At 36.5% G+C, this 27,492-nt stretch overlaps 1 protein-coding gene across 2 annotated transcripts in view; it reads right to left on the bottom strand.

Moving 5' to 3' along the window:
• The window catches only part of LOC108690810 (LIM domain only protein 3-like), a 102,202-nt gene that overhangs the window by 58,348 nt on the left and 16,362 nt on the right, over positions 1-27,492 (bottom strand). Inside the window, exon 1 of one of the 2 annotated variants that reach the window (XM_018198308.1) lies at positions 22,152-22,407. The exons of the other annotated variant lie outside the window; for it this stretch is intronic. The gene's annotated coding sequence lies outside the window, so the exon portion shown is untranslated. Of the gene's footprint in view, positions 1-22,151; positions 22,408-27,492 lie in introns of those variants that run through there. 2 annotated transcript variants of the gene reach the window in all.

Below are 27,492 nucleotides of genomic sequence, written 5' to 3'. Positions count from 1 at the left end.
TCTCTCTCTCTCTCTCTCTCTCTCTCTCTCTCTCTCTCTCTCTCTCTCTCTCTCTCTTTCGCTGGATACCGTCTTAACGAAGTAATAAAAGCGTCATGATTGGCAAGCAATTTATGAAAACGTGAATGCTAACGACGTTAGTTAACGTTGACTGCCTCCCAACTTGCGATACTTTAAAAGCATATATTGCGTCGGTATACGTACGCGTCTGTACCTGATTGGCTAGAAGAGGCGGAAGCCTTCCAACGCACGAACACAGGACACGACACGAAGGGAGAAACATGTAGTTGAGCTAATCGCATTATAGGGACACAACGACCATAAATATAAATACTCGGGGCAACCTGGCTCGACCGAATGTTAATTCCGGCCTGTTCTCGTTACCAACTAATAAATGTGCATTACAATCACCCAGATATGGAAATCCGAGCTACGCCTATCTAAGCACCTTACCGGGTCGACGCGCGACGCAGCCCCCGTGAGTCGACTTGACGTCACCCCTTTGCCACCCTTACCACTCTTCCTCCCTTCCTCTCATCACCCCTGGTGATGGTGAACGCTATGGACGTCCGATTCAACGACCGGGTGGACAGGCAAGCTCGTTACCCTTCGACCAACCGACGGCGGTCAACGGGGCTGTATTACCAAGTCCGTGTATTCCGCTATGTAAATACGGACCGAAAAGCGATCTTTGAGATCCGGACTCGAGACCGGGAGCACTAACCCCGGCACCATTATAGCCGCTTGTGTAATGATCGACCGCCGAATCAAATCCCCATAGCGACTATAGCGATATAATCGATGCATCATTATAGTATAATCGCACTATTCATGCAATCTCACATTGTGCTTTCGTAACTGAAAAAGATTACAGAACGTGTCTTTTACAACGAGATGTTTTTCAAAATGACAAATGATCTCGATTTTTTTCACATTGTATTATAGATTCTTCATGTTTATATTCAAATACATGTCCAAAATTGAGATACTAAGTAGTCTTAAAGATATTTTTAAAAGAGATTTCAAGTAACACACGATTGTCGTCATAAAATCGAGATGATTATTTTTATTAAAATTTTCGTCATTTATCAATCAAGATCTCGATTTTATCATGACAATCATATGTTATATTTATCTCTATTTCCACCGTAGATTAACTTTAATAAAAAAAGATTATAATGACTTATTATTAATGATAATAACTATAGTGATTTGCAAAAACAAGATGATAAAAAATGATTTAGGTGCTTGATTGGATGATAGCATTGACTATGTCAAAAAACTCATTATTACGCAATAATCAATGATTTCAACCTAACTTCCTTGCACCGTGTAATACGAGTGCAGCTAAAAAATTAACAGCCATAATGGAGTCGAACTGTGGTAATTATCTACACGTTAATCTTTTAGTTTTTTGCGCTCAGAAAAAAAAAAACGCGCGCAATATAGAAAAAATTGCAATATAGACGAAAATCGTCAATTATTGCGAAAACTTTTTAACACAATAAACGTTGATTGGATAATGTTAATTAATTAACATGTATGCTAACATCTGCAGAGATAACCCTGGCGGGGCAATGGCCACATGAATACTCCAGGAGCATAAAGGATGTACGCGCAAATGTTATCTCTTTGAGTCACAACGGCGGTCAATTACCGTCCCCACATCGTGCTCATTACACTAAAAAGTTCATTAACGAGCGTAATGAACTTAATCGCTGATCGTCGAGCTATCTTCACCGGCAAAAGAGACACAGGCCGTTATGTCACGGAGCGCACGCATGGGGGATGTATGCATAAGCGTTATCTTTTTGAGACGTTCACAAGCATGCCTCTACATTTGCAGCTGCTTATCACAAACTTGCATGAGACATGGTCCGGATACGCACATGTGGCAAGACAGGTTTCCCTACTTAACGTACCCGCATAAAACGAGCGTTCCTAAAACGCCTATCCAGCTATAATGCGCGCTTAACACGCACGTACAGATTCGATAAGCATTATGAGAATATCTCGCGTCGCGCTGGAATGTTTCTTGTCTCTGAATGAAAATGCAAGGCTCTCGAGAAATCTTTAATTGATATATAGCATCTGAGCTTCTAATAACACATAGATCAATTAATATTACATAGAAAAACGTAAGCGATAAGCAAATCAACATTATTTTATTTGCTATTGCTTATAGTAAATTTTCGACGCACTAATGGATATTAAAAAGCCATTGTACACTGATTTAATTTGTATAAAAGTAAAATGCAAATATATTCGAATTATAAAATACAGATTTTACTTAACGACATAAAATATATTGAGGATTTCATAATTTAATCTGTTTTTATATTTACATTAATCGTACATTTTTATATTTCAATTTGTGTACGACGACTTTAATGTGCATCAGTGTGCATTCAATCGAATTCGCTATTACGTTATTGCCTTACATTCTCCATTGTGATTGGCCGATTCGCTTACTGCTTACGTTTTTTCTACAATAAAAGAAAAATTTTTGGGATAACTATATCACATATACAAAAAATATATAATATATTTAACTGCAGTAATTTATACATAATAATTGCAATCATTTTTATAATAATAATAACTATTAGTATAATTATTTTTTGTTATCAATTATACTATATATTATATATTTATTAATAGAACTGTATATAATTATTATAACATTATAGCAATAATAATCATATATATAATAACGTGTAATTATAGTACCAAAAAATTTTCTTTTGCGAGGGGTCTATCATAATTATAAGAAACAGTTCCGATTCTTCATGAAATATCTATGTGTTTTATATTTAATCTCCAATTTAAAAAAGATGGAACAACTCTCTCAAAACTTAATGAAAATAGGGGTAACATTTTCAAAATGTTAAATTTTTAATATAATCTAAATACGCAATTATAAAGTAAGTATGTAAAAAATCATAAAAGTTTTGTCTACAATATTTTTCTGTACATCTCACTATTTCACTGATATATAAGTGTTATAGCTTTGAGAAATTGTTTCATTCCTTAGATCTGAAATTGAGCTGATAAAAAAATATATCTCTTAGATTTTTATATTTAACAACATATTTCAAGCAAAATTGAATCAGTTTCGAATAATTATGACAAATCCCTTGTCAGTGTAGGTATGTGTTACTTTTTTTAAGACAATGACACACAGAAAAATTTAAGCATAAAGAATAAGCAAATATCCGTTTTTTATTTATTCCTATTATTGTCTGAAGTTCTCGATTGTGATTGACCGAATTCACTTACTGCTTATGTTTTTCTATCCACTAGCTTTATCATTCCATTATCGCGCTATCGATAATACAGAAATGAGCTAGAGATCCTCAAGAAGAGATTGGCTGACGTCCACCAATTCAGAACGGTTTTTAAGATAGAATGAGATAGATTATGCATAAGATGGAATGAGATATCCATGCATCTCATTCTATCTAGTTTATATCTATCTACATTCGATCTTAAATACTATCCTGAATATGGTAGATTAATCAAAAGTCACAAATGTAATAAGTATAGACTGCGCATTCATATGTAGTTGTTACTATCGATTTAGAAAGAGCGAAATAACTTGATTATTTTCTCTCTCTCTCTCTCTCTCTCTCTCTCTCTCTCTCTCTCTCTCTCAAATATTCAATGTTTTCTAATGGAACACAGTTATTAAGATTATGGAATGCACAATCTACATCCATTATGTCTATAATCTAAACGGTGGTCAATCTCATATTTAAGTATCTCTAGTATAAGTGAGTCTATCTGTTAGCGAAAATCCAGAAACTAATCTTCTGAATCGACAGACATAATCATGTAGGATTGAACGCCCCCAATAAGATGCGAATGATCCATCGTCGTCGTGACAGTTCCGCTACAAGTACGAACAAAAAACACGTAAGCGGCCGTGAAGTCCCGACTTTTCCCGCGTTATTTGATCGATGCTATTTTCCACGTCGCTCGTGTATAGGAATGCGCGTACGTGTGCGTTCGCGGGTGCGTATACACGTATACGTACCTATATGTATGAGCGCGCGTGTAGGAAGAGAGCGAGCGAACGAGCGAGCGAACGGTCGTCTCGCGATCTCAACTCGCTCCAATATCCGAGTTTTTTGACAGCAATTTCGGTCACGTCCGATAATATATCTGGATCATTAATATAAAGCTCGGCCCACATCCCGCGCATCCCCGTCGCGGGGAAATTGCTTTTCAATCCCCTATACCGACCGCCCCCGGTCCCTACCTCCCCTCGCGTAGCGGCCGTGCACACCCCCGCGGCTATCCGCCATCTTCGTCTGTTCTCCTCGCATCCCTCTCGCTCCCTTTCACTCTTCGACTCTCCTATACCCGCGCGTATCACCCGGTAGATTCTTCTCGTCGATGTCATTGCTGCTATGGCGTTCGTTCTCGAAAGTCGGATTTATAAGAGCTCCAATGGTGCAGAATTCGTACGAGACTTCTTGCGCGAGCTCAATTTTTCAATTTTTTTTTCCATTTTTTTCCCGGTTCATGTGTTATATTTAATTCTTAACCAGCTATGAAAACTACACCCAGGTTTTAAAACGTTCTGTCTATGTGTTTGAAGAATATTTATAACACACAAGTGTCTTATTATGACAATTGATAGAAGAAGATTCAAAGTTTTGTATGTTTTTATCTACAAAATTTTTCATTTTTTTCATTGATTTTTGATTCATGCGTTATATTTAACCCTTAACCAGCTATAAAAACTATACCTAAGTTGTAAAGTCCTATGTTTGAAGTACAGAATATAAAAAGTGATATGAAATATAAATGAATCGTCTTATTATGGGGATAAAAGAAGGTTTAAAGATTTTTTACCTACAATATTTTTCAATTTTTTTCTGTTTTTTTTTTTATAAATCATGATTTAACTCTTAATCTTAATTATAATCATGAAAATTACATCTAACAATAAGTTCTAAAGTGTCTTATTTGAAGTACAAAATGCAAGTAAACTTCTGTCTTACGGAATTGATAGAAAACGGATAGAAAAAGTCTTTTTATTTACAATTGAGGACCTCATAGTACAAATCGTACAAATTATATCGTAAAATTTTTATTTGAAGTTTAAATGATTCGTTGTAGTCAATTTTCTAAAAATAAATCAGTATATTATTATTGAAAAACAGTAATGATTATATCAGTAGCTAATGATTACATCAATCATAAATATAATACTGAAGTCATTGATTCACTTTTAGAGAGAAGGGTTAAGAGTGAGATTATAATATATATTAATATTTTCGAGATCCCGTCTAAAAAAATAAAAAGATTATCATATGATTTATTACAAACACTTCACTATAGCGTCTTTTAACAAACACGATAATCCTAACCTATTCGCCCGTCTATTCTCCGCTTTTAAGTTCACCCGGCCGTATTTTCGTGGCTCAAAGGGTTGTTCGCCCGCATTAGCTCAGGGAAACAGCAGTCATCAGTGTACATCGTCCCTAATACGTGGCTGCGTACGCAAACACGCGCAACTCATGAAAGTTCACAAAGTACGCGGCGCGTCTCGAATGGATGCGGGATTACGGATTGGAGTTAAAGTACGTCCTGCACGTGCGAAAACGAGTTCGAGAGCGAAAGTATCAAGAGAAATAAATAAAGAGAAAAAGAGAGAGGGAGAAGAAGAGTACCGAGGGATCGCTGAAATATTGATACTTCAAACCGGATAACGAGCACTTTTAAAATCGACATTTTTGCGCCCGGTATTAGCTCGGTTATCGATATTTTTGAGTGTCCTGTACCCTGAAACACACAGATGGACACATTCATTGGTGCGCCGTAATACGTACGCGCTACCCGGTAGACTGCCACTGCCCGGAGCCTGCACGGAACACCCTCCATAAAGACGATCCCCTCGATCAGATAAAAAATATATTATAGCCGGCACGATACTTCGACGAGGCGCCCCCCCCCCTCGCACGCACACACGCACACGCACACGCACACACACACACGCACACACATCGGACAGCGCATCCACCCCCGATTTCGTCCTCTCTTTCGGCCCTTCGACACCCCCACGTCCTCTCCTCCTCCTTTTGGCCTCTAACTGGAAATCGCTATCGAGCGATTCAAACGCTCGGATGCAGATCGTTGCACTACCGTCGAACCAAGTTTCGGGGATGACATTCAACGAAATTAGATTCCGCGGCGAGGGTGGAAACGCGCACTCTCGATGCTTTACTGTCTTCCCTCGTGGTTTCCCGCTGGTTACTCCGATTGTTATTCGTGTACGAGAAAGGAGGGGGAAGATGCGAGATATACACTTGCCGATACAGTTTTCTCTCTTCATTGTCGAGTGCATCGGAAAGCACCGATTTCGCATCGGCAGGATTGATGGAGAAAACCGCAGCAACGGCATGTCGAATGGCACCGAGTCAATTTTACAATCGGGCAAATGAAAGGGAACCGCGAATCGCATCATTAAACTTTAGTCAGGCTTTTATGGTGAAGAAAGAAGCGGAGAGAGAGGGAGAGACGAGGAAAATAACAGACTTTCTATACAGATAAATATAATCTAAAAAAAAAACGGTTATAATGAACTCTAAAATTTACACTTCGAATGTTTAGATCTCGGACTATTTTTTATCTATAGATCCTTTAAACCAAATGGTGGAATCAGTTTTTCCTCAGCATAAAGTCGAGCAAAGTCATTTGTCGTAAGTTTCCAATTTTTAACATTAAATAACTTTGTAACTAATCTTTAAATTACAATTTTGTTAAAGTAGTTTACTTGGAATTAAATGAGAAATAAGGTACTACCTTTTTGCACCTTTGAAACTTATTTCGTTAGCAAACCCTATTCATTTTCAATCGTTTATAATTTAGAAACTATGGCTCCCTTGACATTGTTGTTAAAAAAAAAATCTATTTCAAATTGATCAAAGAATTCATGGATAAACAATCAATCGGTCAGACGGCTCGCCGTCTACAGAAACCAATCTGCATAAATTACACTGAAAAAAAAAATTCCTAAATCTAAATAATATTTTCTTGAATAGTAACTAATTGCAAGTAACATTTCCCTTATTGCAAACAAATACTTAATAAACATAAACATATGTTAGTTGATTTAAGTATTTTCTTTTTTTGAATAAGTATTTATTTGTAATAAAGAAATGCTTATCTAGTATTATTCAAGAAAATATTACTTAGATTTAGGAAAATTATTTTTCACTACAGTAAATCGTGTTGGAAAATATTACTTCGAAAGACTACTATTTCCATAATTCTTAAATTTAAATCCACTATTTCTCTCGTTAACGCGAAAGTTTAAGCAATTAAAGCAGAAATTGTTTCGGGAGACCCATAGTTCCTTTTTTTCCCCATTCGCACCGGCCATTTGTGGGTGGCGCGTATTATCGCGATCGTGCTCTTTCCGAGCAACCAATATCACTCTACAGCTGCACGCGCGCATATCTATCGCGACCGACAAAGCTCAATGGGCAACGAAGAACCATCGGAAAAGCTAATACAGCAGCATGCCAGGAGCGGAAGGTAGGGGACAGAGACGGGGGTGCGGAACGGAATGGAGTGCCGCGAGAGGGGTTGGTGTCGGGATTGGAGTGAGGCCGGCATCACGAGCAACCAGACTGAGGGGGAAAGCGTTTAATTCATTACGGAGATTAAAAAAGTAAATTGCCTCGTCTCCGCGCGCGAAAGAACAGCGAGATAATCGCGCGGCCGAACGGACACATTCGGCCACGAAAATATTTAATTAAATTCATGACCGCAAGATACGGTTGTTTCAGGTTCGGGCTCGCCGGAGCGTGCTCCCGAGAAGCGAAAGTAATTATCTGAATCTTTCCGAACGGCCAGCCACGTCTCTTTTTCACGGAAGAAACGGAGGCTCCTGGCCGATGGACGGCGACAGATCGTTTCTCGGTGTTGCGAGGCAACGCAGGGTGGGGAGAAACCGGTAATTGCGTCCAGATCATAAGAAAACCCGTCTAATTAACACATTGGCCACGGTGCATATCGGCGACGTCAATACCTTTTTTCTTTGTGCCGTGCATGATTGGCCGATACACTCGTAATTTTACTTTGAGCCATGCAATCCGCTTTCAAACCGATACCAAAGCGATTCCCGTGTAACGAATGAAGAAACGGACTAGTTTGAAAGATTATAGTCGACTATGTATGACAAATTTTTAATTTGCGAGCGAAACAAAAAAAATAACTAGCGGAGTAAAAAAAATTGCAAGAGTATTACGTCACCTGCTAAAATCGTCTCTTGCGTAAGATTCGATCGTAAAAACATGAAATTATTGGTGGCGAAATTTTTTCAAATATGCGGGGTAAAATCTCCCCCGGCGGATAAAAACAAAGAAGACGCAGAAGGAATAAAGATTTTTGCATAAAGGGAGGGAAAGTGTATATAAAGGCAACGTGCATAATTTATGTGTCGCAATACGAGGATCCTCTCCAACTTGTTTTATCCATGATTGCCCCAAATGGAATAGCGTATAAATATCCTCTTCGTATAAGAGTGGATTTCTGACCTATAAGCATGGCGTAATAATAGCAGTGGAGCGGAACTAAAAACGGCTGGACCGTCGTATCGTCTGGCCCACCGACAAGAAGTCGCCTCGATTTATGGGGCCCGTGCATTAGACTTGAAAGGCGCGGTTTTTCGCCAGCGTCATAGAGAGAGAGAGAGACAGACTCTGAAAGAAATTGCGGTTACGACTTGTGGTTATGATTTATTAACATTTTAACGGCCAAGAATCGTGTTGACAACGCTCCAAACATTTTGAAAGCCGATCAAATGCGAAACATCTTGTTTAATTCGTTATAATTTTAGTAATCTAAAGAATTTCATTAAACTTAAATTTCATTAGAAATTACAATCTTTATTTTTTATTATGGTCTCATATTAACTAGAATCATTAGAATTCTTATTAATTATCTGAAAAATTGCGTTTTTTTTTAACGTTGGCTATCGTATATAATATACAATTTTTTAAGATCTAAAAGAAGGTAAAAAAAAGTAACATTCGTCTAGTTTTCTAATCCTTTGAAAAATGTAAAGCTTTTACAATATATAAGTTAAATACAATAAGTGTGATTGATATCGCCTTTGCCATGTCACCTATATCTGAATGACGCATAAAATTCGCATAAATCTCATGAGTCATTTGTAGATTTTATTTATATACACAATTGAAAAATTTATGTTACGTTTAACACATTATACTTACTAATTCGCTCAATTCCAACAAGAATATTAGTATTGTATATATTATGAATATTAGTATGTAACACAAACATTGTGTAAAAATTACCTGTAAAAAATGTAATTCTTTGGAAACAAATTGTGGTTCTCAGTAAAAATAATATGTATAATAGATACGTTAAATTAACATTTATCTTTTGTCCATTCATCTTAAAATTTTTTGAAAACTATATTATTCATTTATTCATAAATTGCTAATCAATTTAACTCGTAATATTACTGCGCTAGCTTAGTAAAGTTAGTTTTTCGGTACGCATTTCAAAGGGCTACATATGTAGTATATAAATTCACACAGAATCATACAAGCATTTAAGATCCAGTTAGACCGGTTAAGACATTGATTACTATAATTTGTATTACACATATACGGTCCTATAATATATTATATTATTCATAAATTATGTTATTTTACTATAAATGTTAAACATCAATTTAACATAAAATATTCAAAATATAATTACATTATATTAAATTGATGCTCGGGTGTGTCAAAAATTTAACACAAAAATTTTAACAAGGATCAGTTTTAATACATGTTAACACAAAATATTTTTTTACCATGTAGATAAAATCGTCATTTAATGATTTTATTTATTCGATTAAGAATGATTTTTATTATGTATTTAAAATGTTAACTCCGGATCTACAATAGATTTTTAAACCTTAAACCATAAGGAATGGATGAATCACAATCAATTATTCTCCTCGCATTCGAGTGTAGTTGATCAATTTCTTACGGCTTAAAACACTTATTGTAGATCAGGACTAAAGAAACAATATAAATTACAATATAATACAAATTTTTAAACTGATGAGAATAATAATTAAATAAGAAATATAATTAAATAAAAGAGCATTCACACAAAAAATATATATTTAAGCATTAAGATCCGCTTCGATCTAATATAAGATTTCTCTCATTTAATTAAATATAAATTACATTAAATTATTAAAGAAACAATAAAGTATTAAAATGATTAAATATTTAAGTTCAATGCCAAAATCAGTTTTGGCAGCGAAAGTGTTAAATTCACGTATGATTAAAGTTATTAAATACAAAATACTGGCTCGCGGATTCCTTCTTTTAATGTATCGGATCATGGCAGTACGCGACGAGTCGTTTCGTTTTCGATAGACACGCGCGCTGACTCGCCAGACAATACGTTATTACGATCCAGCTTTATAACCTACCTCTTATATCCGTCCCCTCGCACAACGCAATCTCATTATCGGGGATACACTCTCCGTATTAATACCGAGAACGAATTAACTTTCGGAACGTGACGGCACCAAATATCATTAACTTTATATCACCTCGCGCGAAGCGAAATAATACAGGACTTCCGCCCGAGGTAACTATGACGCATTTCTGCTGGGCGAGACGTGCTAATCAACTGATGAGTTTAAAGTCGATTATTGAATGCCGACTGACGTACGTTGGTTGCCGTCATTGAAAGTTCGAGACAATCGTGCCTAGGATTTAAATTAAAAAAAAAAAAATATTTTAATAAATGCATCCCGCCGTTGTTACTGCACGATATAATTTTTCGAGATATTTTTCGTTTTAAATCATTGGGCAGAGGAGGATACAAAAACGGGCATTTGCTTCTACGTTCATTTCCCACGAGACGTGAAAATTAAGCGCATTTTTACGGAATACACCACGTACTAGATTTTCGATATTCTAGTGTTTCGTAAATTTTTCTGTACATGGAATCCGGCTATTACGACCGAGTGTAGCGAATAAGGGGGTGCGACTGGGGGGTGGGTCGGAGGGGGAAGGGTGTCGGGAAAACGGCGCGGTGGTTCGCTCGATTTCGAATAAAGTTAATTGGAAAACATTGTACTACGGGACGGGACGGGACACGGAATTGTGACGAAGGAGCGGTGTAGAGGGACGACGGAAGGGTTGGGAGACGAGGAGAGGGTGAAGGGGTCGACGGATCGGCGAGAGGGAGAGGTGAGAGGTTGGTGAGTTAGCGAAAATTAATATTCCATATCGGGCCATCGCATCCGACAACGTCGACGATCGACCTGGACTCGCGACAAAAAGCGAGTTTTTCCAACGACGCGATGCGATGGTGGAAAACCGATGAAGACTTGCGTAATGTTACATTCGTGCCATGTGCGCGTACATGGGCAATACGCAGCCGACGTAACGCCGACTAATTATCGCGGTCGCATTAATTGTTACGTAAATTAATAAAGTTATTAACGTTGGTGTCGCGCACGCGCGCGCACGCGCCAATCTCGTAAAGATCATTCGCGTTACAAGCGTTAACAAACTCGTCGCGCGAATTCCTAATTACTGCAGTTATCCGGAGCACAGTCCGATAATTACGCAATACTCGATAGCTGGTCTCTATCGTGTCTTCGTAAATATTTTATGGGACACAACCGATTACAGTGCTTACTGGATACGCTTTTATATATAGCTGATCAGAACATAAAAGAAGTGAAAAATAATCGTGTGAGCGACGGTTTAGAAAAGTAAAAATCATATTTATATTTCTTTCTTATAATAATACAATGAATACGTTAACACTTAGGAAAGGATGTAGCTTTATACGCACTAAAAAACATTTTGTATTTGTGTTAAAATTAATCCTTGTTAAAATTTATATATTAAATTTTTAATACATCCGAGTATTAATTTGACAGAATGAAATTATTTAAAATGTTTGTTAAATTGATATTCAATATTTCTTAGTGTTAAAATAATACATTTTATATGTAAGTGAACAAATAAAAATAATGTAGTTTGCAAGAAATTAAAGACATTAAATTCTAAGATAGAGGAATTCTAAGAAAACACATGAATAAAATGTGTTAATTTTATATGTTATAAATATTAATTTTATTTAAAAAAATATGTTTTTACAATTCGCTTATAATTTGTGTACACATTTTTAAATTTATGTTACTTCAAAATATTTATCTTATGTGAAATTAACTAAAAAATTTAGGTAAATTATTTAGAACATGCGAAATGTATTAAATTTAACATAGCGTTCCTAATTGTGTATATTAAATACGTTGAATAAAAATTATAGTTCTAATCATATATTCAAAAAATTGACGAATCTTGCTTCTTCATTTCTCTAAATGTTAAGAATTTTTTGATAGAGAAATTTTTAACAGACAAGTCTAAATTTAAGTGTTCTCGCGGGAGATGCTTTCATATCGACGATCAGTTATGTGCTTCCAATAAAGATTGTGCAGTTAGTCAGTGATGCCGAGTAATCGATATCTACAAAGCAGAGCTGTGGACACTATTTACAGTCGTGTCAAACGAAAAAGAGATATCCATTGGCGCGGTAAATTGTTTTGCGACTAATTTAAGTTCAATCGGATGGCGTAGTAACTTCGCGTGTAACACGTCACTAAAAAAAAGGGAAAAGAGAGAAAAAAAGACGAAGCGTTAATAGACAATCGAACTGTCCGGATTGGGGCCATCCTGGGAACATTTTTATTAGCGATGCCTTCGATTCCGTGACGTCGAACCACGGCGCAGCTCTCTCCGCGGGATATCAAATTTCGTAACAATCCGGTCGGTGCAGTAGTCGAGTTATTTCAGGTGGGCGAAAAACGCTCAAAAACACACACGTGTCATCATGTAGTGTTATTTTTGCCCGATCGTAACCGTAATTGGATTTGGTAGCACAAATTGGTAGCGGACCGAATCTCTCAAATTCCAGGAAAATCGCAAACCATCGGCTGCCGAGATGTTTCATTCATGGAGAAATCTCGACGAATAGTCGCACGAATCATGATTTGAATTGTAATTCGCACGTTTCTAAAAATAATTATCTCCTTTTTTTCCGTCAAAATTCGTTTGTTGTAAATTAGAAGAAAATTAACCACAGATAATAAAGAGCGACGAGGAAGAGTGAAGGAGATACGAGTTGCTTCTGCCGTGGATGCTTTCCAGCAAAAGACACAGATGACATGATATAATGCCTATATCACACTAGCGATTGGAGATTGTGTCTACATTAAAAAAGCAATTTTGCTGAAGAATTTAAAAATTTAGCTAGATACAGATCTGAAAATCATTTTGCTGGACCGTCAAATAATTTTACAAGAATCTTAATCATGATGAGCAACGCTGTAAAATGTTTTGATATTCTAGCAATCAATTTATAGTCCTACCTAATTTTAATAGTCCAACACAATTATTTTTCAGATCTATTTAGATTCGTCAGCAAAATTGCTCTTTCAGTGTGCGTTCGCGTTTACGTTAACCAATCAAAATGAAGCTGCTAGTCAATTGTCATTTCTTTCTGATTGATCAAGAAACGCAAACGCGAACACAGATACAATCTCCAATCGTCAGGGCATAAGCCTTTGTTTAACATTGATAAGTAACAGAGATGTAATGATTCACTGTAATCCGCGCGTCTCCAGACGATATAGCCAATATAAACCACCTTTACACACCTGTGCACTAAACTGATTTACGTGCATACTCTCTAAAATGAATCAGTGTATTATCATTGACTTTAGTGTTACATTTATAACTGATATAATCATCAGCGAATATTTACTGTTTTTCAGTAATAATACACTGATTCACTTTTAGAGGTTATGATTTTCTACAGATTTAATCTGTAGAAGTCATAACTTCTAGAAATAAATAAATATATTCACTGATATTACAGTTATAAGTGTAGCACTGAAATCAATGATAATACATTGATTCACTTTTACAGAGTACATGTCGTGCGTGCGTGTGTGTGTGCGCGCGCGCGTGTGTGTGCGTGTGTGCGTGCGTGCGTGCGCGCGCGCGCGCGCGCGTGTGTGTGTGTGTGTGTGTGTGTGTGTGTGTGTAATATTTACACATAGCATAAATTGGCCATGTCGTTTGGAGTTTGGAGGCGCCTTAAGACTGATATGTGTCGCACAACAAACTTTTTAAGCATGTGATCGGCTGCAGGATAGAGAGATCTGAGAAATCTTTCTATTCTGCAATTAATCAATAAACTTAATAAGATTTTTTGTACGATATATGAAATATCAGCCTTACCCAATGAATCATTACATTTTTGGGCTTTCCCTTTGATGATATAAATTGACACAAGCATCATTCTATCCTTAACATTCAGTGAGTAACAAAGATAGAACAACATATACTATATGTCGCTTTGTGTCATCAGATGGAAAGCACTGTTTAATATTTGCCAAACATTTGTTAAACAAAGACGAAGTGTTCTGTTACTGGAAAGCATCATGTATCTCGTCACGGGTATCTCCCGTTTTCGATCGACGCCTATGGGACAGAAAAGCTGGGAAGTCAGCCGAAAGAAACTGTACTTCGAGGATCACTGCGGATGAACGTTCCATCCCATAAGCTTGTCCTCCATCGGAACGTATAGTGTCTCATGGCTTGGTGCATGGACTTGCACACCGTCGTTGCTGCATCGTATGTCGCGCTTCTCTACCCCCCCGGGTCACCCGGATACGTGCAGCCTGAAGATGCGCCGCGGGATCACCGACTGACAGCTCCCTAATGGAACCCGTAAATACCGCACGGGGGCACGTTATGTTTTCCAAATGAAATCCCGAAAATTTACTTCGGAACGTCGCCGCTATCGTCGATACCGCCGTCGTCGTTTATCCTCAAGGTGACATATTCTGTTCCCACTGATAATAACATTAAATCGTACGACGATTGTTATTTCGGTTATATTGAAACATGAATCGAGACCATTCACAATGATGTTGTGTCGTTATGCAATTGACGGATATAATAATCGGATCTAATGCGACGAAAAATCGTCTATAAACCGGAGGCAGATAATTAGGCTGGCTTCGTATTGATTGATTCAATTTCCAACTCGATGGAACGTCCACTTTAATTACATGAACGAACAATACGTTGGCGATTAATATTCATATTGCGATATTGTAATATCGCGATACGTAATACCGTAATACGCTAATATCCCGGATGTAATAATAGTCCGCTTAGCGTTATTTATGCGCGATTAATTACTGCGGTGTAAACGTGAAAAAGGAGACTGTCGCGCGTTATCGAAGATTCGATAGGATTCGAATGACGCACAAAGAGAATAGTTTCGCTAAAGTATCTAAAAATGTAACTAAATATAGTTCTGAAAATAATTTTGTTAGACTAAAAAGTAATTATGGATGCCTAAAATCGCTAGAATGTTTCTAGCAGCATTGCTCGTTACGTAGGATGCTTGAGCGCCCTTTACAATTATTTTGATGATCCAACAAAATTATGTTCACAGATTTGTATCTAGCTAAATTTGTAGATAATTCAGCAAAATCGTTTGTTCTGTGCAATAATTTTCTGTATGTAAATAATTTTCCTGGTATATAATAATATTTGTAATACGGAATGTGTACAAATATTTCTCTCTCTCTCTCTCTCTCTCTCTCTCTCTCTCTCTCTCTTTCTTTCCTAAATAATTTTATGTGAGACTTGCAAATGACAATTGCAAAATGCCAAACGCATTCTTATGTATAAGATTCACGATAGTAAATGCAATATGATGAGATCTATTTGTATGAAAATAAATTTCTCAAATGTCTAAAACCTTGTATATAGATATAGATTTAAAAATAATTTTATTAATTTTTAGATCATCAAAACACACATAATTATACAAAACGCTTAAACTGGTTGTTAAAACTTTTTATAATATTATTCATTATACTTCAGCATCCTACATAATTATTTTAATGGTTCAACAAAGTTATTTCATTTATTACATTTATACGAGAAAAGATTTTATTGAAGTATATAAAAATTTAGCTAAATACAGATTTGAAAATAATTTTGGGCCATCAAAATAATTGTGTACAAAATTTAAATGTGATGATCAAAAAATTTTTACAGTTTAGGCGTTCTACATTATTTTAATAGTCTAATAAAGTTATTTCGAGTGTACTATCTGTAATTATTTTGATAGTTTCATCAAAATTATTTTCAAATCAATCTACCTAAATTTTAGATGGACCACCAAAATCATTTTTCCTTTGCAAAAATGCATAATGACGATATTATAAAATATCTATAAAATATTTCATATTGAGAGACAAAAAAGAACACCTTTCGTAGCACCTCAATGCAGACGTATTTAGTTACATTATTACCGCACCGATGTATACTCGACGATTACCGGCGACAAGATGCGGGCGCATATATACGTAATCGATATCGAAGCCAGATAAAAATGATATTACGGTCGCCGCGATTATGATACCCGCATCGCAGAGATCGAATTGGTCGCAGCGCGCCCGTCCGCGCACTCCAACTGCGACTCCGCTACGGTTAGATATAGGATGCAGATTGCAAATACGATTAAGCGTTATTGCGTTTTCTACTTTTCTCGGAATTACATTCTTTCAAATTTTATTACCCGCCGATATCGATTGCCCGTGGCACACCGCCGTCTCTTGGCATGCGCACACGCGCAACGCGAGTTAACACGTATACGAGCTACGGGCCGACCGACCGACCGACCGACCGACCGACCGACCGACCGACCGACCGACCGAATGAACGACGTTACAATCGCTGCGCACCAAAGCGTATATCATGTTAATTTGCAAAAATTGACGCTTTGTGAAAGAGCTCGAAATCAAACGGCTGGAGAATCCGACGGACTAAAATGATTTTAATCGTCCCGCCAAATGAATTCCGAATGAATCTGCGACTGAAAAGTCATACCCAAGAACTGTCATATTACAAGAATTAGTCCTTTTTTTTCTTTTTTTTTTACTATTCTTCTGTGTGAGCTTGATTAATTTTTCGTTCGAAAAAGAAAGATTTTCGAGAGCCGAGGTTGTTTCTTCGTCCTCTCCGTTGTTTCGCGACCAATGGTACAGGCGATAGGAGCGCTTGTAGATTCGCGCCCGTTCGTGCCAGGGCAAAGTGGCTATTTTCCGGCCAGTGCTCACCGATTAAGAATCCGATCCCGGCCAAGGAGCAAGGGATAATCCAAACTCGAGAATCACGAATGAGCGTTCTCCCCCGAGTTTAAGCATTAGACGGTGCAAAAAATAAACCAAACCGGTGACGGAAGGCATTCTGATACTCGTGTACCGTTTGGATTCCATTTCCGATTGCTGTTCGCGTGCGACGCATAAATCATTACAGAACTAACGAGAGATTCTCTGTCATTCTCTTATATAATTTTCGTAAAATCCTTTTTTTTCGTGAAATCTTACTTTGTTAAGTAAACAAGAACAAAATGGAATTATTTTATAAAAAATAAAATACGGGGATAAAGGAAGAAGTTGAGGAACGGTGAAACGAGTGAACTAGCGAACGGCCGACAGAGGGGGGAAGAAGAGGGAAAGGGGAATGGCGGCCGTGAAGTAAATAGGAGTCGTGGTCGTTCTGCCGTAAAATTGTATGTGAAATTGTGCGATGTGTCTTGCGAATTGAATCGCCGGAAACGACATTGATTTTATTGCTTGTTTCCAGCGCTGTATACTTCATCCTACCCTTTTCTCCATCTTCCTACTGCCGACCTTCCTTCGCTCTACTCAGAACCGCGACACGTTTTCCACTGCCATCTCGGCAACCCTTACTTCGTTGCTTTCGCGCGAAAAATACCGCGATATATCGTTCAAATCGTTTCAGTGTAAAACGCGATTTTATTCGAGAAAGAAATCATAGAATTACTTGGTCTAAGATTCCAGAACCTAATAGCGAATTCAGTCACTTGCTTTAGATCAGATTGATGCATAATAAAAACCTATATACGGAAAGCACGATTTTGCTGAAGTATCTGAAAATTTAGCTAGATACATATCTGAAAATAATTTTGTTGGACCATCAAAATAATTATGCAGAACGCTCAAGCAGGTTGGTACAGAATAGCTAAAACTTTTTGCAGCATTGCTCATTATGAGTTGAGTTTCCTACATTTAAATTATTTTGGTGCAACAAAATTAGTTTCAGATCTGTAATTATCTGACTTTTAAGATATTTTAGCAAAATCATTCCTTTTACATTATAAAATTAAAAAAGCTTAAATGTACAAGCACGTTTAATTATCTAAATTGTTTGAGATAATAATGAAATTCGCTCAATAATGAAATTAATATATTATACTATAATTTTTTTATTATCAAAATTGATTATATTACTGTATTTAGATACTTTATATAAAACAAGAATAAGGGAGCGCTGAAATCACAAACTTGTTTGATATTGATAATAGAAACTTTTTTAATTCCAAAAAATGTCGATAATAGTAATATCTTTAATTCATTTCTTATTATTATTTTGTCTCATTCAAACGCATATATCTGTCTTTATCTAACACATTGCAGCGCCTTTTGTAAAATCCGGCACTTCTCTCTCTCTCTCTCTCCATAATTATTATCTGTTTATTTTCGTTAAGCGTATACATGTTATACGTATACATGTAATTTGCAGATGAATATAAATCTTTTTTTTAAGTTTTCAATCTTAGTTCCATAAACTTAGTATATTATTCGTTTACGTAATCCGATGGGTAATGCAATGTCATTTTGTTCGTATGAGCTATAGAACTTTTGTATTAAGGAAATGTCCACGTCATTTCAACGAGAAAATGTAAGGTTTTAACTTTTTTTCGGCATAAAGTCAATTGTCCCACCTTCTAATTTTGCATCTATTTTAATTCTGTGAAAGGATTTTTAATTCTGTTCAGTCAATTCGGAGAATTTTATATGACTATAATGTATCAATAATTTTGTAGTATTCTTTATAGTATTCTTTTAATGTATGCAATGATTCAATATAGTGAGTAACCATAAAAAAAGTGATCATAAAAATCGATCCTGCACGAAAAGAATGATTTTGAAAGATTGAAAATTTCATTCGATATAGATTTGAAAATAATTTTATTGGACCATCAAAATCATTATGTTGAAAAAAATGATGAGCAGTACTGCAAAAAATGTTAATATCTAGCAATTAGTTCGTTTCCAACAAAATTTTCAATTTTTAAGATGCCACTTAGAAATCAAATTATAAATAACGCTGTAATACGCGTTTTGACTGAAAATAGGATTATTTATCTTAATTGAATTATTTGCATATCTGTATTATCCAGCAAGATCTTTCAACAAAATCATTCTTTCCGAGTATCTAAATATAATCTTCGTGTAAAACGGCATAAACGTTATTAAAGAAAAAAAAAGACAAACGTTATTATACAAAAGATTGGCAGACAGAGGGACATCGTAAACTGAGAACGACACGGCAAAAACCACGACTATATAATTTTTCCAATTGCGAAAAAACTGTTACTCGCTCAGACGTGAATACGCGCACGGGCCATAATTTTCCTTCAATGATTTACCACGGGCTAATTGCAGAATGCAGCGAGCGGTAATATCGCTTTGCAGGGTTACGTCCGGGGGAGGGTAGCTATACTTTAGTTTGCAATTTAAACTTTACTTCCTCCGGAATTGATTAGCTTTTAGTAATTAAGCAAGCAACGCCTTGGACCCCCCCGCCCCTCCCCCTGTTCCCTGTTCCGCGTTTGCCCCACGCTCCATCCTCTCTGTCTCTTACTCCCTCTCTCTATTGGTCTCTTTCTCCTCTCTTCCTTCTCCTCCTCCATACCGCCATCTCATTCCCTTCACCCTTCCCGCAGCTATTTCCCTTTTCTCGTTCGAGTTCAGTCATACTATTCCATTTCGGCGAACGCGCTTGCGCCGATTCACACGCGCGTGCACGTACATATACTCGCGCGCACGCACACGCACACACGCTCCACACCCCGCTCCCGTTGATTCTTCCGTCCTGCACTTCACGTCCCCTCCGCGACCTCTGCGAGCCTCCCTCTCGATGTACCCTCTCTTCGTAAGTGCCTTGTTTCGCCACTGATTCCTCATCCGGTCCGACCGTGCGCCCGATCTTATTGAGAACCATCGAGAATCACCTCGCGATTGATCCTATGTTCCGTTTATTTCTATTTATTCGATTCGTACGTAACAACAGTAATATTAATTGAAGAATTTAATGTCAATCGTATTTTTGTTAAATTCATATTTAAATCTTAAAATCTGTATCTATAACTTATATATCTTAAAACTCAACATGCTAAAAGAAAATAACTTTCCACAACTATAATCTCGAGCTCTTAAAAATATGATTTATGGATAGGATGATGGGTGGAAATGAGCGATAAATCTTGTTTTAAAAGCGAGTGTCGCACGAGGAATAACTTGTCTATTAAGTGCATCAATGCGCGTGGCTTTATACCGTGCTGAGAACCACTGCCAACGCGATTTGAATTTCAATTTGTCGCCAAAAATTTCACGAGAGTACGCAGTAGACTTTTATCAGGCTGTAGAAGCGTTTCGATATCATTTTCATGACGGGGCAACACAGGAAGGTGTCCCGCTATCGATCGAATGTCGAAAATGCAATTCGATGCAACGCATCTTGCCGCACACGTAGATTAATGCAAATTGCATCGAGTGTTTCGATTTTCGGGATCATGCAGCAAATCAGCGAATTACATTCCGTCAATCAGTAATGACAGTCACGAGCGGATAATTCGATAATTCTTTACGACGTGGCTTCGTGCAAATGGAATCTTTGCAGTGTTTAATGATAATTGGGACGTTAAATATTTATTGAAAAAAGATGCAGAAATCGGGAATTGGATCATGTAGTCTTAAATTGGATCTTGCGCGCGATCATCGCGTTTTCAAATCGCAGCATGGCAACTGTCACGCGAGTGTGAAAGCAAAGGCTGCGTTCAGCAGAAAAAGCAACTTTAAACTTTTTTTATTACAAGATTCTTTAATATGATTGGTTCTTATCTTTTCAGTAAAAAATATTTTACATTTTATTAAAAACGAGCTATTCAAATCATTGTTAAAATTTTGTGTTGAATTTTGAACATATCCTAGTGTTATATAATGTGATTATGTTATTTGAATATTTTGTGTTAAATTGATATCCAACATTTTTTTAGTGTTAAAATACAATTTATAAGTAAATGCACAAATAATATAAAAATAATGTTTTTTTTTATGTGAATTCTAAAATAAAATGTATTAATTTAATACATTGTAAATATTTATTATTATTTTATTACCTTTTTCGTTACTTTAATATATTATAAATATTAATTTTAATGAAGCAATACGATTGCTTACAAATTATGTTACGTTTATGGTGTTAATTTTTTACATAATATGTTACTTCCTAACATATTCATTAAATTAAAACAAACATTAAATTGTTTGTGACACGCGAAATATGTTAAATTTCACACACATTTTCCAATTATTCTTTCTACTAAATATATAATTCTTTACTAAATTAATATTGTACTATATAACTAAGAAGTCTTTTACACTTTTTTATGTATTTTAGTTTGCAAAATGTTAAAATAATTAACATTATTCGAAACTCTAACGAAATAAATTAAATGTTATATTTGGCTATCAAATATTTCAAATATTAATAACAAAAACTCAAAATGCTAAAAATTCATCACAGTAGCATCCCATGTTTAAAGACTCTTATAACAGTTGCTGCATCCCATGTTTAAAGACTCTTACAACAGTTGCTGCTTCTTCTGCTAATGCAGCTAAAGAAACACCCGAAAAAAAAACAAATTATCCTTCCTTCATCGTTCTTTCTTCTTTCTGGAACAGCTGTGATTCATCGCAAATCTTTCGTCCGAATAACTGAAGTTGTAACTGAAGTTTCATCATTCGTCACCGTTTATCTTTCTCATTGTACTCGCCGCTATCGTTATCCCTTCCACGAATTCGCGTCGCATTATTTCCTGCATCATCACGTTAATTACTCGATTTCGAAATACAAGCTCCCCCTTCCCGTATCCAGAGGTACACACATTTTCAATTTACTCACCAATGAGAGGGCGAGAGGGCTGCCGGCCGATGATCCGCGCGGAGAAATCCTCGCGACTCGCGACTGGTAGTCGTCCACTCGGAGCGATGCGACGTCGCAGTCCGTGACACTCATGAGGCCACAGGCCAGTCCGTCGTCGACGTCTTTCCCGTCGTCTTCGTCGTTGAGACTCGTTGTAATCGAAATGTTATAGGCGCGCAAGAGAGAAAGGAAAAGCGAGATATATATGAAACTCGTGAGAATGAGAAGGAGAAGAAGAGAGGAGAGTAACGTTTTGAGAGACGCGCGGAGAGTAACGTTTCACACAAAACAAGAACAAGATTCCCGATATCCGGAATCTCTCACAACTCGGCGGGCTCGATGTGTCACGAGCGATCGATTCGTTGCACGCGTGCGGCGTGCCGCCGAGACTCGATTCTCGCTACGACTCTTCGTCCGCGCGCGCGGAACACTTCTCTTTCACGGGGATGTCGGATTATAATGCCTCCTTGGCGCGAGCGTGCGCGTGTCAATCGCCGATCGCGGGGTCGGTCTCCCTCGTGTCGTTCGCCGCTGCGTCAAGTCGTGCACTGAGAGTCCGTACCCCCCGCCGCGGTGCGGCGGTTCAACGTAGCTACGCGCAACCGCGCTGGCTGATCAGCGGCGACTCCACTCGCTCGTTTTGCTCCGTCCGTCCGTCCTTCCGTTCGTTCATTCGTTCGTTCGTTCGTCAGTTCGTTGCTCCGTCTGCACATCCGCACGCGACGGTACTCAGACGCGAAGTGACGAGGCGGCCGCGCACCGCGACGCGAAACTCGCCGGGAGCGCCCGAAGCGGCGCTCGTCTTCTCCTCGTGTTTACCTATCTCTCTCTTTCCCTTTTTCGTACGTTCTCTCTTGCTCCCATGTGTCTCCAGTGTCTCCACACGCGCAGGATGTACAGGATATACGCGGCTGCTGTGCCTTCCCCTTGCGTCATAGCGGAGATCACGTCACGCGGCGCGGCGGGGCCCGTCCACGCGTAGCGAAATCTAATCCCGCCGTTCCCTGGGCCTGGGCCTGTACTCGGTCTCTGTATTCCCTAGACTCGGAGAGATCGTTGGCCTTTACGTCTGTCGCGGATTTACGTCTCTTTGCGTCAACTATTAGCGACGCAAAGATCTGACAGCGAGTTGCATTCGGTATATCAGATTAGAAATTGAGATTAAAATTATGATTGAAATTAATCACTCGAAAGAAAAAACTAAAGTCAAGTTTTTAGTAAACTAAAGTTTAGTTTACTAAGCTTTGCTTTGATTGATCAAACTCAGATTAGAAATTGAAATTGAAATTGCGATTGAAATTATTCATTCAGAAGAAAATAAAACTACTGTCAAGTTTACTAAGTTTTACTTTCATTGATCAAATTCAATCTCAGTCTCGAATTCTAGTCTCTCTCATACGAGCTTCAGAGGAGCTACTGAGTGGGGATAAACAAATTTTTGAAAATTTTTGATGAAACTAATCGACATTTACAATTACAGCTTTACTAAATATTTTCTAATTATATATCTTCTAGTTACATAGTAAAAAAAAAATATTTATATTAGAAACGGTCTGCTTCAAGATCAATCCTCATTAAAATTTTGTATTGAATTTTTAACATATTCAAGTTAATGTTTTAATATGATTATGTTATTTAAATATTTTATGTTAAATGGATGATACCAAACCATTTATTAGTGTTAAAATAACACAATTTGTGAACATAACGTAAAAATAATGTTTTTTAAAACGTAAATTTTAAAATAAATGAATAAAATATGTTAGTTAAACATATTATAAATGTTAAATTTATTGATGAAATGTGTTAATTCAAGATATAACAAGTGTTAATTTTAATGAAAAAATATGACTGTTTATAAAATTATATCAGTGTTACATTTTTGTGTTAATTTTTTATATAATGTTATTTTCTAACAAATTTAATTTATGTTGAATTAACACAAAAATTTGGACTATTTAAAATACATGAAATGTGTTAAATTTATCACAAATTTTCCAACTATGTATTTCATTTAATCCGATTATTGGTTATCACTGGCCGTATCGAATCCGTTGAAGGGGATCGGATGCAATTAAACCTTCGGAGTTGACAGTGAACCTATTGGTTCTCCTATATAGTGATTGTTTGAATGATAAAAATGCTGATAAATAAAAATAATTCAGCTTTCTCTGTAAAATAATGCTAAAATAAACAATATGTCATTATATTTGAATTTATTATTCGTAATTCTTGTATCTGCACTGTTTATATTCAAATTCTTTCCCAACTGCCATAGTACATTATTTCATAATTTTTTCGCGCTGAATTCAATACTGTTGTCAGAATTTGCGTAGTACATCAGGATTTTTAGTAAATTTGAAGTAAAATGGCTGAAAACCATCTCAGTTTAGTGTATAACACCCATTTTACTAAAAATCTTAATGTATTATGCAATTTTGATGACATCGTGTTCAGTGCAAAAAAAGTATCTCGTATGTATTATAAAGGCAAAGAAGTACAACAATTAATTTTTCTTTTTGAGCTACATAATTATATAGAAAGTCTAAAATTCAAACAATTATAACTTGATAAAAATAAGTTATAGGATCATGAACTAAAATTTATTTGAAAACTTTTGAATTGATATTCCGTAGGCTTTATTTAAAAACAAGGTTTTGTTTTGTCGTAAAAATTATTGAAGATAGTAAAAAGCGCAATTTTTGATCTATTTCATTTAAATTTAGATTGTTCTTATAATAATAACTTGGTATATACATTCGTTTCTTTTTATACAAGTTATGTCATTTTGGTTCCTTAAAATTAAATTAGTGCCTTTTGGACAAGATAAATTAAATAAGTCTCACAAACCTCTAGTCAGTAACTGTGTTACAGACTTTGGCATTAGTTCTGAAAGAGAATTGAGGGAAAAGCAGAGAAAAAATGATCCGACAACAGCTCGCATTTTGCATACGACACAGAATTTCAAATCGTGAAAAAGACTTAAATGTCTAATTATAATTTTATATCTATTAACAGATAAATAATCTGAAGAGCGTAAACTCAATATTGAGCGTTATTGAAGATCGCGTTTTGAAGATCAACTAGAAAATTGAGCGAATGCGCAGGAGAAGCTCGAGAGCATTGCGTATTACGGAAAGTTTTACAGGTGAAAAAGTTAACGACGCATCGAAAAACATGGTGTGGAAATGCTCGTTCCGCTAACTATTACGCCGCATATATTTACGCTGCATATTGCTGCCGGAAGCGGTATCGAACAACAAACATCGCGTCGGTGTAAACGCTCAATTAATATCAAGTAACGAATATCGGTTAAACAGTGATTTTGGCGTCGATCGGGTTTTATATGGTGCAGCGTGTGGAAAGTTTAACAAAATAGCGTTAATAATCTCGCGCGTGAGCGTACGTGCGCGAGAAAGAAAGGGAGAGAAAGGTGGGAGGGGGAGGTGAGAGGGAGGGAATATAATCGTCGCTTTTATCGGTCTCCGCACCCGGTAACGAGTGTGCCCGAAAATTCCTCGGTCGGTCCACGCGCAACTGACATCGCCCACGCGATAATAATTACTGCTAATGTAAATGTTCGTTAATGGACGTCATTAAATGCAACGCCGGCGGAATGGCCGCGGGGCGCCCGTGTAAGTCTATACACACGCTCGCGGGGCTTTGCCAATTATATTAATTAAATAAACATTATAATCAGCTAATTAAATCTAGCGCGCTCAACCCTGCATCCTCTCCTCTCCTCCCCTCCCCTCTCCCACCTCATGTACTCCGCCCGTGCACGTATCGCGTATCTTCCCTCGCGCCCCACCGTGAAGATACACAATATCGTGAAATCCAATCGTGTCGAGCAAGATTTACTATCGGGAGTCGCTCGCACGATTCGTCGCGGCGTTTCAAGCGAAAACGCGGCTGACGTTGCGATCCGACGCGTAATTGCACGCCGATAAACGTTTAATTAAACTCCGCGGGGATAAGAGAGATTTTTATCCGCGATCCAACGATCACGCAGACCAGTAGAAGTATCCTTAGAAAAGTTATGGAGACTTCCTTAAAGGAATTTAATCCTTCGATTGCAATCTAGATCTTTTTTTGTACAAGCGAAATTTCACTCTCAAATTTTTTCAAAATAAAGAAGAAATCAAATACTTTAATATTTAAGTTAAAAAATTATCTGGTAATGTAATAGAAAGTGTTCGAAAATAATTTTAAATTTAAATTTTTTCATTTTTCTTTTTTAAACCTAGAACAGTAAAAAAGCTTGGGTTGGATAAAAAAGATTTAGATTGCAGATGGAGAATTAAAACTGTAAGTATTAAATTGATTAGCGATTATGTATTAATTTTAAGTATGAAAAACAACAATAGTGCTTTTAATATTCAAAATAAATAATTAATTACTAATCAATTTAATGTTAACAGTATTAAATTTCTCATCGGGCTACGCGCTTTCATTCGTCGATTAGATACACGGAAAAAGCAGAACCATTTTACGGGAGTATCTCATAATTTAACTAGATACAGATCTGAAAATAATTTTGTTGGAGCATCAAAATAATTATGTAGGAGACTCAAGCATGATAAACAACGTTGCAAAAAGTTTTGACATTCTGGCAACTAGCTTGAGCGTGCTTCATAATTATTTTGATCATAGTTTAACAAAATTTTTTTCTGTATCTAGCTAAATTTTTAACTGCCCTAGCAAAACCATTCTTTCTACAAATTCTGAACTATTAGGTATATAGTCTCTTTCTGCAAAAAGTGATTGGAAATTTATACTTTCCGTATAAAAATAAATGTTGAATGAAACCATTCAAAAGATTTAATATTCATATTTAATATTCATATTTAACAATATAATTTTATAATTTAAATGACTGAACTTCATTTTATTTTAATTGTTTTCTTAAACATATCTATTTCTTATTCAAAAAATATTTAATTCGGGTTGTAAATAATTATCAAACTTCTTATATTATTTTCACACGAATACAATATAGAAAATATTGTGTAATTTTTTCATAACTTCTTCATTTTATTCAAATTTCAACTTAAAACATTTTCGTTTGCTTTTTGTTTTTTTTTTTGTACTTTCTACTTATCCTACTTCTGTTTTTATATAATAATTTTTGGCTCGCAGCCCTCTTTTTTCTTTGTTTTTCTTCATTTTATTAAAAACTACGTGTAATTCATCCTTAATACATGGACGATCCATTAGAATTTTTCGATCGACTGATTTTAATTGTCGTCACAGTAACGCGACAATTCTTAAGATATATGCCCACGTATGTACGTGCAAATATGTCGACGTTGTACGCGCA

The sequence above is a fragment of the Atta colombica genome, unplaced genomic scaffold, assembly GCF_001594045.1.
Source record: "Atta colombica isolate Treedump-2 unplaced genomic scaffold, Acol1.0 scaffold365, whole genome shotgun sequence".
NCBI classification, from domain to species: Eukaryota; Metazoa; Arthropoda; class Insecta; order Hymenoptera; family Formicidae; genus Atta; species Atta colombica.
Note: the sequence above shows the minus strand (reverse complement) of the source record. Positions and strands in the feature narration are given on the sequence as shown.